The following is a 13,477-nucleotide window of genomic DNA, read 5'->3' as shown; positions in this document are numbered from 1 at the left end:
TGCCAAAATGCGGCCGAAAACTTCAGAAATCGCCTACATTAGTGTATCTTTGCTGGGTTTCTGATGCATATATTGAGGCGTGATGTACCAAATAAAATAAAATAAATCCCATTTCCGAAATACGTGTACTTTTTTCTATTTTCGCATTCTCTGTTTTTCTGTATTAATTTCATTAATGCAAAGACTGCAGTAGACCATTTTGAAAATACCAATTGATGCAATTACCAACGGTTTATTACAAAATTCATAAATATTGATGCTTTCTCACAATGTTTTCACTTACAAAAATACTATTTAATAAAAATACAATAATAATGAATTGTTTTAATTATTTTTTCGTAAACGTTTTACTTTTGCTTTTCTATAAAAAATATTTAACACACCTTTGCAACTCAGATAACCCGTCACGAATCGGCCATAAAATTGCAAAAAAAACTTGGAATGTTAATCGGTTTATTTTTTCCTGACCCTGGGCTATTATGGATTATTCCCAACAATAATAATAGCTCCTAGCCACCCACATATTCTTTTTGTGGGTACCTATTAATAGCACTTTTGTAATGTGTGCATTAATTGTAAAAACCAAAAGTTGAGTATTATTGTTATTTGTTATGTTCAAGTTGAATCTCTCTCGATTGAATCATTTTAAATGCTAACAGCTTCCTAGATCTGAATAGATTTATCATTTAGATTGGAGAGTACGTAGCTCTCCCATTCACATAATTTATTCATTGATTATTCTATAAGTTTATATCGAATCGCCCCAGCAGTGGAGGAGCCCACTATCCAATAAATAAAGATAAACTAATTGCAGCTTTAGGCGCAATCCTACGTACATTATCTTGCGAACTGTTTTTCGTTTGAAATAATCCCAGTCGCGTGCTTATTACCAACAAAGGAGAATTATCGTCTTGCTCGCGTACGATAGGATAATGGGACAGTTGATTTGGGGGGATTTATTCTGTTTTATGGATAGTTTGGTCGTAAATATTGATCTATTTTTCATAAACTAGGGTAGACATGTAAATCAAGTAGATAGTAAAAATGGCATTAGACTCAATTGGCATGCATTATCTTGAAGGATAGTTATTTTGTTAGTAATGAATAACATTAATTTAGGAGGCGGGTTTGGGAACCGCAGCTCCGGGAACCACTTATTGGATAATCAACGCATTTGCCATTAGTCACTGCGGTTCTCTAGTGAGGTGTGTACAGGATGCGCCTGCCCACCAGCTGTGTGACGTGCCAGATCGGGAGAGGCTGGTTTGGTAGCTCCAACTAGTCTCTCGACCTATCGCCTTGCGCCGTAGTGGGAGGGATATATATATAAATAGAATAATAAAGTAATTAATTTCGTTAGGGCCTCTTGTGTGGGGTTAATGTAAAAAATAAATAATAATAAATATGGAGCTATTTTGCAATAGATGCATACAAGTAACGTTGTCTATAAAGTTTTACAAGTTTTGGATACTAAATAAGTTTTAGTAAAATTAATGTGTGGTCAAGTAATCAATGTGTTCATAAATTATCTAACTAACTAACTAACTAACCATCATGCCGTTTTCCCGCAGGGGTAGGCAGAGAGGACGGACCGCCAAACAACTCGGTCTTGGCACACACTTCTTGCCTCATTCACATTCATACATTGTCTCATACATACTCTTCTATTATTCTGACTCTTGACATGGCCCGACTCGAGTATCTGATTCAATTGATCGTGCCATGTCTTCCTCGGGCGTCCCCGACTTCTGCTACCATTCGCATTTGCATCATATATCCTCCTTACACTCCTATCTTCGCTCATTCGCTCTACATGCCCAAACCATCTAAGCGTCCCTTTCTTAATCTTACTCATTACGCTTACATCAGCCTTGCACTCTTTGCGGATCTCCACATTCCTCACACGATCAAACATGGTTTTACCACACATACGCCTCAGGGATCTCATTTCAACAGCATTCAATCTACTTTCATCCTTTCTTTGCCAGTTCCATGCCTCACTTCCATACATCAAGGTAGGTACCAGCACTCCGTTGTGGACTGCTAACTTCGCTTCTTAAATTATCTAATAATAATAATATTTTTATAATTTGTATAGCGCCGTTTTTGTGCAAAATCATCCTAAGGGCGCTGTGAAAAATATTTAATACATTTATTCAAATGTACGTATGTTTTTATTCTTCTCCCTGAACCTTATCAGGGTTATATAAAAACATATTAAATCAATAACAGAGTTACAGTATATTAACAGGTAAAAGAGGGAGAACATCAAAGTTAATTTTGTTTTCAAATTTTAAAAATATAAACAATAAAATGGTATCAGTATTATAATTTGAAACTCGTTAAGATACTTTAAAAAAACAATCATTCTAGACTTGCAGAAAAGTCAACAGACGTCGCAAATAAAAAACATAAAAATATGATATATTTATCTAAGACACCATCTAAGATTATTTTTTTGTATTATTACTAACTGACATCTACCCGGTGTACATTGCTGGGGGTTAATCATAAAAGATAGACATACGCGATGACGGATTTTTCTGTAGACCTTTTTATTATATACAATTGCGTAGTACATAGTTTTGATTCATAAGGTTTAGTGAGCGCTAGCAGTGTAAGCGCCGAAAATATATATTTTTACGAATTAATTACAAAACATCGACTTTTCTCTACTTTCTACAAATATAATAAGGTTTATGTACATAATGCATGTTTTATGTACATAAACCTGTCGGATAAAAAATGATGGTGAAAATCATATGAAAATCCGTTGCCTAGTTTAGAAGAACTAAGTGGACAAACAGACAGACGTGGATCGCGACTTTATTTTATACTTTTTAGAGATGGGTTAGTATTCGCCATCAAAAGATACTTCGTATAGTTTATTTAAATTAGTCCTTTAATTATAATAAATTGATTTTGAGGTTGAACGGCAAATTGTTCTTTTTCTATGCTACTAGCATACCAATTTGAAAAGAAATTTTACAATAAAACACTAAATTCTTTTGTTGGTACCCATTCATCCAAAATGTTTTGTAGTGCCACTGGTACCGATGCGGTAGCGTGAATACCATTTGGGTGGCATTTTACAATATTCCAGATCGCACAGTGAAGCATGAATAACACGTAAAACCATTTATGCCACATTGTTTCAGCAATGATGATCAGTCATGCGGCAAGGAAAACAATAACATTTCTCCGACACTCGAGATTCATTCGGACCGATAGCCGCCATGGCCATATTCCGCTGTTTCATGTAACCATCTATGTGTTCCCGTACTCAATAATAACCAAAGTCATAGCCCGTGGTGGAATAAAATATACATACAGGCCACACGGTATTGTGTGTCAAGCCATCCAAATGGGAACTGTTTCAACACTTGATAGCAAGCATACTGGCAAAAATACATTGACGTCATCCTTCTAGTTATTTAATTATTAGATAAGTCATTTTAAGTCATATATATATATATATACAACTTTCTCCCTCCTATTGTGCAGGTACATATGTATTATTTGATATCGAAAACCAAATTATTTCATGAGTAATCATAATTTATGCATATGCTTAAGGGGAACGGTTTTGCAGCCCTTTTCATACAAAACTTAAATTTGAAAACCAAAATACCCAACCAAACTGAATAATTACTTTTATAATCAAATGTAGTAGCAAATATCCAGTACGAATTTGTACTCCTTTATTTATTTGTGTTTCAGATTATTAAACACTGGTATTTAAAGAACTGGAAATTGATTTTTTGCGATTTTAGAGGCAAGTTTGTTAATTATTTGTGTTTTATTGGTAATTACTAAAAAAATAATCTTATCTTTTGTGAATGAAATATAAAATATTAATTTTTAAGCATAACTCTTTTGATCGGTTTAAATTTAACTTTCATACGACCAATTTACGTTAGAACACAAATTTCAATTTCAACCATCGATATTTTTTTATATTTCATTGTATTTACATAGTATATTAGGATATAATTTAGAGAAATTATAATTAAGCTACAAAATCATAAAAAAAATAATTCTTTAATGGCTTATATTTTCTAATATAAAACACAAATAAATGAATAATTTTTCAGTTCGGTCAAGTATTTTGGATTCAAATCCAAATTTAAGTTTTTTTAGTAGAAGGCCGCGCAGCCATTCATCTTAAATATTAAAAATATATACCTTTATATTTTTTTTACTACTCGTACATAAATTTGGAGGGTTCTTAACAGCTTAATTTAATTAGTAAATTTGCATTTTATGTTTTTATAACATTTAATTTTATTTACTAATTTTTTGTAAAAACTCAATAGGGCGTTCCAAAATATGTGATAAAATTAATTGCATTTATAGGAACGCCATTTAAAAAAAATATTTTAAAAACCTAATAATCAGACTGTCCAAACTTAAAGCCATTATATAAAATTTAAAATCTGTTAAATACGGTTTTTACGCGCTAATCCGAACGCTGATACATTGAGAATATTGCTAGTAAAATTACTTTCTCAGCAACGGATATGCCTATATTGTCAATGGTAACCATTGAAAATACTTCAGTGTTGAAATAGAAAGGAAAGCTGTGTTGGGATAGGGTTTTCTTATTCATAGACAACTTTCTTCAATATTAAAAAAAAATATTCCACTCATTTTCAAAGGCTTTACCGGCAACCACTCTTCAATTAGAGTGCACCAGGTAATCCTACTATTAAATATATGTTTTTGTATTCTCAAAGTACTGTTTTATAAATCACTTTATCTTATTTTCTTTCCATCCACTGATTTGAACTCCGATATTTATAAACAATCCTTTCATAAATTTTATATTGCTCCATTTGAAAGAAGATTACGCTTCCAAGTTTACAGCTCTTTGAGAACATTCCGGGAAGCGGGTAGGTAGGTAGATACCAGGTTTCAATATCTAGAGTGCAATTTTATATTGCTGATCCTTTTTACAGAGGAAGCTTTTATTTGTAGCAGCTGAATTTATGGCCAAAGCTCCATTTCTATTTGAAACATACAATATGCAGTGTGACATTGACAGCGGTTGCACTTTTGCGCCGATTCACGATCACTAATGTATTCTTTTACCATTTTTATTGGTATCAATGCAATAAAGTACCCACCCAGCTGGCATAGTATATATATATATATATTTTTAATTTGTTACAAATGATACCTAACTATACATATAATACTATAAATATTTTTTCTATAAAACGCATCATCTCAGCGCTAGGCCTATTCTGTATCTTTCGAAACTTTCCTGCCGCCGGTTTGGCCACGTCACAAACCCGTATTGACCCTTCCCTTAAGGTGTAAAAAAATTCCGCGTCCCACGGTGATACACACTCAGTAAATATGTATATATTTTAATTACTTAATGCAATAAATAAATGTATTGTGGAGGAATACCAACATATTTGAACTCGGTGTTTACAGAGATTTTTATTGATTAGAAACGATGTTCACTCAGTTGACAGCACCGGCAAGGAACGATTAAACCACGAACTTGTTGGTTTTTAACCCGAAAGATACAGAATAGACCCCTTGGAATGCGTTACGAGTTTGAATTTAATTCAATAAACAGTATTTGTTAGTAACAATGTGGTATGATAATAACACGACCTACGTAGTTACCGAAGGTCGCTAAGGGTTACTTTTACGTAAAACGTACATACTGGAAAAAAATTGAACGTCATCTTGATTCGGCTTCAGTCACAATGCATTCAAATATCTAACGTTGGCTTGATGTTCTTTTGTTTTGAAATGTCGACGTTACAAAAAAGTTCGTTCATAATTATTATGGACAACTTGTGGATACTTTTAGCAATTGTATGAGTTTATGTATTTGCGAAGGACGAGAGACGGAGCTGATACGGATTTTTAATAAAGAGTATAAATAAATCAGGTCATACAGCTTAGAGTAAGTTCTTACTTCAACAAATATGATAAACAAAAATAAGATTCATTAAAAATGATAAAGTCGAGCCATTAGTTTTAAGTCAGTCAGAAGTAGTTAAATTATATTTTAAAATGTTTGGTTAAGGGTATACTTAAAAGAATTCATATGTTTATGTTTCATAGATGGCGCTAATTTAATTCTTTTAGGAAAAAACATTATTGTAATTAATGCTTGAAAATATTGCGTTGAATTATTTGTTCACACCCGAAGATACACAGTATGAATATGAATAAATAGTTTTGTCCGTATACAATTACAATTCTTTCAAGAAAGGCATACAAATACAATATTGAATTGGTGCTTCAATCCAAAAACTTCTTGTTCGTATTTCGCATATACAGGCACAAAGAATGCATCTTAATATTTCAGCGACCTTTTTTCTAATGTATAAGTTCTCTATTTTTTTAAATGACACCTAACAAGCCCCTGTCTGTACAGCTGAAAAAATGCATGGGAGGTATGTGACCACCCGGTTGGACAACATTGTGAGGCGTGTTAAAGTAGTGGCTGTAGGAAGAGATTTATTAATGCGAGTCTTGAGATGCCCGGAGTATATGAAGAATGAAAAACTGATGCCGGTAACTCGTTCCAGATACAAGTGCCCTGACACAAAAACGATTAGAACCGTTATTATTAGTCCGTTTTCATGAAGCCATCATCAACTGTGCATGGGTGTTTCACTCGCGTACGTCGAGTTTATCGAGGCTCTATTAAAATAGCTGCAGAACAGATTCAACATGCCTACATTGCATCTGTGCATTAGAGATGGTAATCGGATTATTAAAAACGGATTGTCAATCAGACGGACCGCCCTCCTTTGCACAGAATCAAAGTAGGTTTATCAAGTATTGTGTGGCTCTAGCCCAAAGGTGGCTCCCAAATTAAATTGTTGGGCGTATTTGAGATTTGTAAAGGGCTAGCAGCTTTAATTCTTTACCTTTTAACTAACAAAGCGATCACTTTCACAGTCTGCAAGGTCAGTAAATAATATGTAAATTCTAATTCTCCACGTGGAGGGTATAATAATAGTATTAGCAAACATTTATTATTGTAAAACCTATCCACGTCCCTAAATCACATTTCAAAATACGGGTTAATCCATTCATATGTGTCCTCAAGGACGATATATCGATGTACTTACCTGATTCTTGTGAATCCGAACATAGTTATAGCTAGGTTCTATAGTAATGCTTTAAATGCAAATTTTGTTACATTGCTACTTGACTCACTCCAAGTAAACCATTTATCAGCGTATCGTAGTTCCTTTACAAGATTAGCCCCTGGGAGTGGGTCCCGTTCGCGTCAGCTCACTGCTTATTACACCGGACAGAAATGGCGGATGTCACTTGAAAGTTTGTCAGCAATATGTTTACGTCTGTGCAAGACGAGAGACCGGTCCGGAGGGTTGAAAGATGAAAGGGACGCTGCATGACCTGGGTTCATAATCAACCTGACGACCGCCCAACTACCCTACTACTCAACTCGCGGAAGAGAATGTAATTGTTTGTATTGATCGTGGTTTCGTCAAACGGAAACTGTAACTTGTTACAATGTACAAAATAATTGTAGCTCCCCAGCTACAATTGTTTTGAGAACACATTGTAATATAACTTCATAAAATAATACATTTAATGCAAGAAATCTATTGAAGCCCACAGGGAGAAAACAAGGTATATCAATTCAAGTCACGGATTGTCCGCGAACGCTCATGATTTTTGCCTGTAATAAATAAACACATAAACCAGACACCTCAATAATTTTTGACATTGAGGATTTTTTCTAAAACAATTTTGCAGTGTGGAAGATACTCAATAATTGAGATGACATTTTTACTTCAATTTGGGTTTTTAACCGACAATCCTTGATTTTTTCCTTATGGTATTCAATTTATCGTTCATAAAACACATTTTCACGATCGAAGACAACGTGTGTTCAACCAAAACCTCCTAGATCACAAAGCCGGGACACTCATTCAAAGCCGCCTCTTAACTTTTATGGGATTTTACATAAATGTTCGTTATCATATTTTTTTCAATTTATTCTTATTTATTAAAATTTTTTTAATTTATTAGTTAACTTTAAAAAATACATTTTTGGATACAAGTTAGGAGGCTGATTTGATTCAATGTCCCGGCCTTGTGATCAAGGAGGTTTTGGTTCAATATCATCCAACATTGTCCAACATCGTAATCAAATTAAATTTTTGAGACATTAGAATGAAGAGGTTTTTGCTAATAATTTTGCAGTGTGATTCCTTTCCTTGTTTCTCCCTTGTGGTCTTCAAAACACATTTACACGAAACCTACATGTGCCTAGTGACCAACATGGATATTTACTTTTAACTAATTTTAAACACCTAATTTATGTATTTACTTGTTTAGCAATTCAGAGTACATATTATAAATTCATAGAAGTTCATGTAACAAACCTCTTCCTTTCATGATACACCTTAATATATCAATGTATGTAGGCTCTGGAGATGTAAATTGAAGATCTTTAATAATTACATGTGAGCATGGATTAAAAGCTACCGATATTCAGAATATGGGGTTAAGTTATGCTTAACCCAAGATTAGAAGATAATCAATTGTGTCAACACTCATAGAAGAGGAAGAAAGCCAATAAATAGGGGAGTTAATTATACGAGTGTAAATAACGAAATATTTGCCTAATTTATTAAACATAACACAGGCTATATAAACCACCCCTCAAAATACGTGAGGTAGTTCGTAGGCAAGATGTTTGAAAACAAACGTACTAACTTACGTTTGTTTTCTGGTTGTTTGTCTTCTCAACGTAATCACCCTATCAAACAATACAGTAGTAATCTTAATCAGCCACGTATGAATAGCAGACTATTAGGCAGCCGTGTGTGCTGTATGGTCCCCTTGTAAGTGGCTGGGGTCTGCAGCCTGAGGAAGGGAGGGAATGGTCGCGGGTAGTGGTTGACTAGTACCGAAGCTCACTTCACTACACGGCTAATCTAGTGTATGCCCATTAAACTTGTACAAAGCACAAATACCTTATTAGAGGGTCGGCCGCTGAATCAAGCTGCTGGGTCTGCCACAGTGGCTATTTTAAAGGTTTTAAAGGAAGGAAGGAGTAAGAAAGTATCCACTTAAACATAATTTAGTTAGAATCGAGTGAGAATGTAAGCCGTTGACATTTAAAAAAAAAACAATTATTGGATAATTTTAGATAGGAATATCTGCTTTACTATCCATCTTCGGTCGACATTTTTTTTTATTAGGTGAATTGTTTACGTTGAGTAATCAGTAGACTAGAGGAGATTTGTGAAAAATAACTAATTTTTTTAATTTCAATATTTTGAAGCTGAAATTATTCATAAATAAAGTGTTTGTCTCAAGATATTGACTTTCAAAAGCAAAAATGAACAATCCGAATGTAACTTAACTTATTAAAAAAATATATGAGCATCTTTCAAAAAGTTTGAGCAAAATAAGAAGTTGTCCCCGACTTCTTATTTTGCCCGAGGAAGATATGTGAACATTCTATCAGAATAATAGAAGAGTATGTATGAGATGATGTATGAATGTGAATGAGGCAAGGAGTGTGTGCTAAGACTGAGTTAGTTGGCGGTCCATCATATCTGCCTACCCCGGCGAAGAAACGGAGTGATGGTCAATTTGTTAGTCAAATACAAATGAGGAAAAAAAGAATTCATTTTATAATTTAGGTAACTACTTTTCCGCTTATCTGATAAGATTCATACTTATCAGCTCCTATTTTGAAATGTATGAGTTCACTGACCTTGAATAATTTTACGCATTGTTCAGGAATAAATTGTGCATGTACATGTATCATGCACCGATAACTGAAATTAGTATATTTAATAACAATTATTGTGGAACAGACAATTTGGTGTCTTGTCATATTTTTCAACACAAAACGGTTTTCATCCCACGAAGTGATTAACGCAACAAGCCGAAAGTAACATGATATTATTTTACAAGCGATAATTATTAGCCTGAAACACTCATCCACATTGAAAAATCTCCTGATAAAAGATACATGACGCCAACGGGACTTCATTTTATCGGGAGATTTTTCAATGTGGATGAGTGTTTCAGGCTAATAATTATTGCTTGTAAAATAATTGTTACCCTTTGTGTTATGCATAAAAAATCTTGTCTTAAACATTAGTTTACCAAAAAATAATAATTAACATGATATCTTAAGAAAATTGAGAAATTTGTTCTTGTGTAATATTTCATGACACCAGATCAAACTTTTATTGAATGCTTAATTTAAAGGTAACCTGGTAAATTACATTGGTTAAATATACTTTTGTCAATTACATGAATGCACATTTTCGCGATCGAAATACTTGGCATTTGATAATTTTAGAAGAAATAATACGTATGAACCTATCTGTTTTCGGTTCAGATATTATGATTATTATTCTTACAAATAAATATAATTACAAAATGGCACTGTGAGTCTAGCTGATTGAATTACTTACCACTAATTTATACACTAGAATTAAACCCAATCCCTGGAATGGTCCACTATAACATTAATGGAATTAAATTGATGTATTTCAGAGGTATAATTTCAACTTGCCGAACTGAAAATCTGCTCTTACTTACTAAAAAACCCTTTTACTAGTTGGCAGTACTCAAAACATTCGGAAGTAATTAAATTTTATTGTTTTACTAAGTTAGATGTAAATTTAAATGAATTTGTAAAATGGTGCAAGTATTCCTTGCGTGTTTAATTTCTCAATGAGTTTTCGGTTAATGCTTTTTTACTATGTGCCTATTGGTGGCTAAATTTGAGGTATTATCGTGCCTAGATAAGGGTTTAAACAGGACTGACGCGTCAGTCGCAGGACACCAGACCTTTAGTCTGGGGCCTTTGAAATTGCAACAAAGGACCGAATCTAGGTACCCAACTCACAAGTATGGTACCTAGTAGTAGTAGTAGTACGGGACTATTCACAGGACCGTGCCAATGATCTCTAAAGGCGGGAGAGAAATAATAATTATAGAATTAGACCCCTAACAATTCTACAATTTTACTAGAGTGGCGCCCTGCTACGGATAATGTTTTGAGATGGAAGGAAATGCCAGATCTATCTGGCTGGTAAGATCTGTTAACTAATTACTCTCGTCAGGAAGGAACTGAAAAATTCTTCAACTCGGGAACTGATTGCAAATAATATACCGACAATATCAAACTTATAAAGATCGTACTGAAAACATAAGAATAATACTAAACACATGACATATCAATTTAATCCCATTGTTCTGTATAAATTGATGCCTAGTTCTCATTTATTTATTTATTATTTATTTATTTAACGCCCAGAGGGCTTTTACATGGTTGGTAGTATAATTTTAATTTGACAGATACTTTGAAACATAAAAAATAAGAATAAAATTACATTTGATAAAAGCTATGCAACAAGTCATACAAACACAAGAAACAAAAAAAAAACAGAAAATTACAGCTATTTGAAATAAATGTTTTAAATGATCCACAAAACTTGCCAAGTTGGTATTGAATATGTCAACATCACCCAAGTAATGATTTCCCATGGTGAAATAGAATTAAATTGAAGAATATAGAATTGTTAACTTCACTATTGATTCATCATTATATCTCTTTGAAAGGATTGCATTTCGTTGCCCTGAACGTCACATCAGACCGAATGATTTATTCAGAATACCCCATTGTAAGAGGACAAGTTGTTTCACAGAATTTGAACCATTCATCTAATTTAAAAATTGATATTCAAGTTCTGTGAAGGTTCTATTAAAGTTCTGTGAAGGTTCTATTCAAGTTCATTTCAGTTTTGTGATGCCCCTGGCCAATAATTATATAATAATATAACTTGAATAGAACCTTCAGAGAACTTGAAAACGAATTATGAAATTTGATGAATTGTTCAAATTCCTTGAAACAACCCGTCCTAACAATACGCAAAATTCATCAATGGAACGTATCTGCAAAACACTTAACACCCTACGAGATGTAAAATTTTTTAACTGTACCCTGAAAACACATAAAATCAATCTGACTGTATCTCATTGATCTGATTATATCTCTTGATACAAAAATATTTATTACTATTTTCACTGTAATTATTGTTTATTTTGTTTTTGCATACATTGTAGTAAACACATCGAACAAATATCGAATAAATGAATAAATATTTGGTTTTATGATATATTTATTTAATTAATGGAACGTAATTCGTATATGATGTAATTATCTTATAAAACACAGCTTGATTCATAAACACAATAAATTAAAATATATATTTACAAGAATTATATGAATATTATGTTAATGTTTACATGTATATATAGGGTATGCTCAAAGACAATAACCTTACTTAGTTAAGATTATGTTAATGCTTACATGTACATATAGGGTATGCTCTAAGACAATAAACACCCTTGCTTAGTGAACATTGTGTTAATGTTTACATATATATGTATATATAGGTAGAGGGCATATTTAAAAGTGCACGCATTCTGCGTAAATCGATTAACAATTGGCTTCTGGTCTTAGGGAGAGTCGAGAGCAAATGTATGCAAACTTACAGATTAACAACAAATGTTTAGTACATTCATATAATTATTTAATATTCTTGACCTCTTGATCTCTGAAATTCCTACCACTCTTCATAAACTCAAATAATATGTCCTATAAAGACGTGTTAAATCAGTTAAAATAACAATTCTTACATATATATTATCACACATCAAAAAACAATAAAATAAATTAAGATGCTCACCTAACTTGTCACTTATATTGTAAACAATCATGTTATTTCCACAGTGTTATGAATTTAATGTTATGTAATAAGTAATGTACTTGTTAACATTACCTACTGCATATAAACTAAACCAATCAATTTGACTGTCCTGAAATAGAAAACTTTCCAAGTTGGACAGTCAAAGCTTCAATATTCTCTATTTGTATTTTTTAATATCTAATATTATCTTCAGTATCTAGAATTTGGCTAACTCCTTTTTTCTATTTCCACAAGTATCATCCTACCCACCATCGTCGTGTATCAATAATTTGAACATTTTGCATCTTTTGTTCGATATCATTAAGTCATACCGTATTATTTTCACTTTAATAATGTAAATTTTGAAACTGTGGTCTTTCCGTGGGAGACTTGGAGGTGAAAATTTAGAAATGTCAAATTTTGACAAAACGGGTCGTAAATTCTGAGCACTTGACGCTTTTATTTTCTTGAAGCTGTTAAAAGTTGTAAAACAATATGAAAGAGTAGGTAATAATTTTTTAATGCCTACAAATTCAACTACGTTCATTCTAAACCGGCAATTAATTTCTCCTTGTAATAACAACTATAATAATGCGACTATTATGTCACCATTTTTGTGAAATATTATCTCCAGTACACTTTCCAAAGCTAGAAAATAGCTTAACATTCTAATTAAAATTACACAAAAACCATTGTATTTTTTATAGAAGCTTTATGGAATAATGTAAAATTTATATTTACATATT

This window comes from Hesperophylax consimilis, chromosome 5 (assembly GCF_061612785.1).
Source record: "Hesperophylax consimilis isolate HC1 chromosome 5, BYU_Hcon_1.0, whole genome shotgun sequence".
NCBI classification, from domain to species: domain Eukaryota; kingdom Metazoa; phylum Arthropoda; class Insecta; order Trichoptera; family Limnephilidae; genus Hesperophylax; species Hesperophylax consimilis.
The sequence above is the reverse complement of the archived record's forward strand: the minus strand, read 5'-3'. Positions refer to the sequence as shown.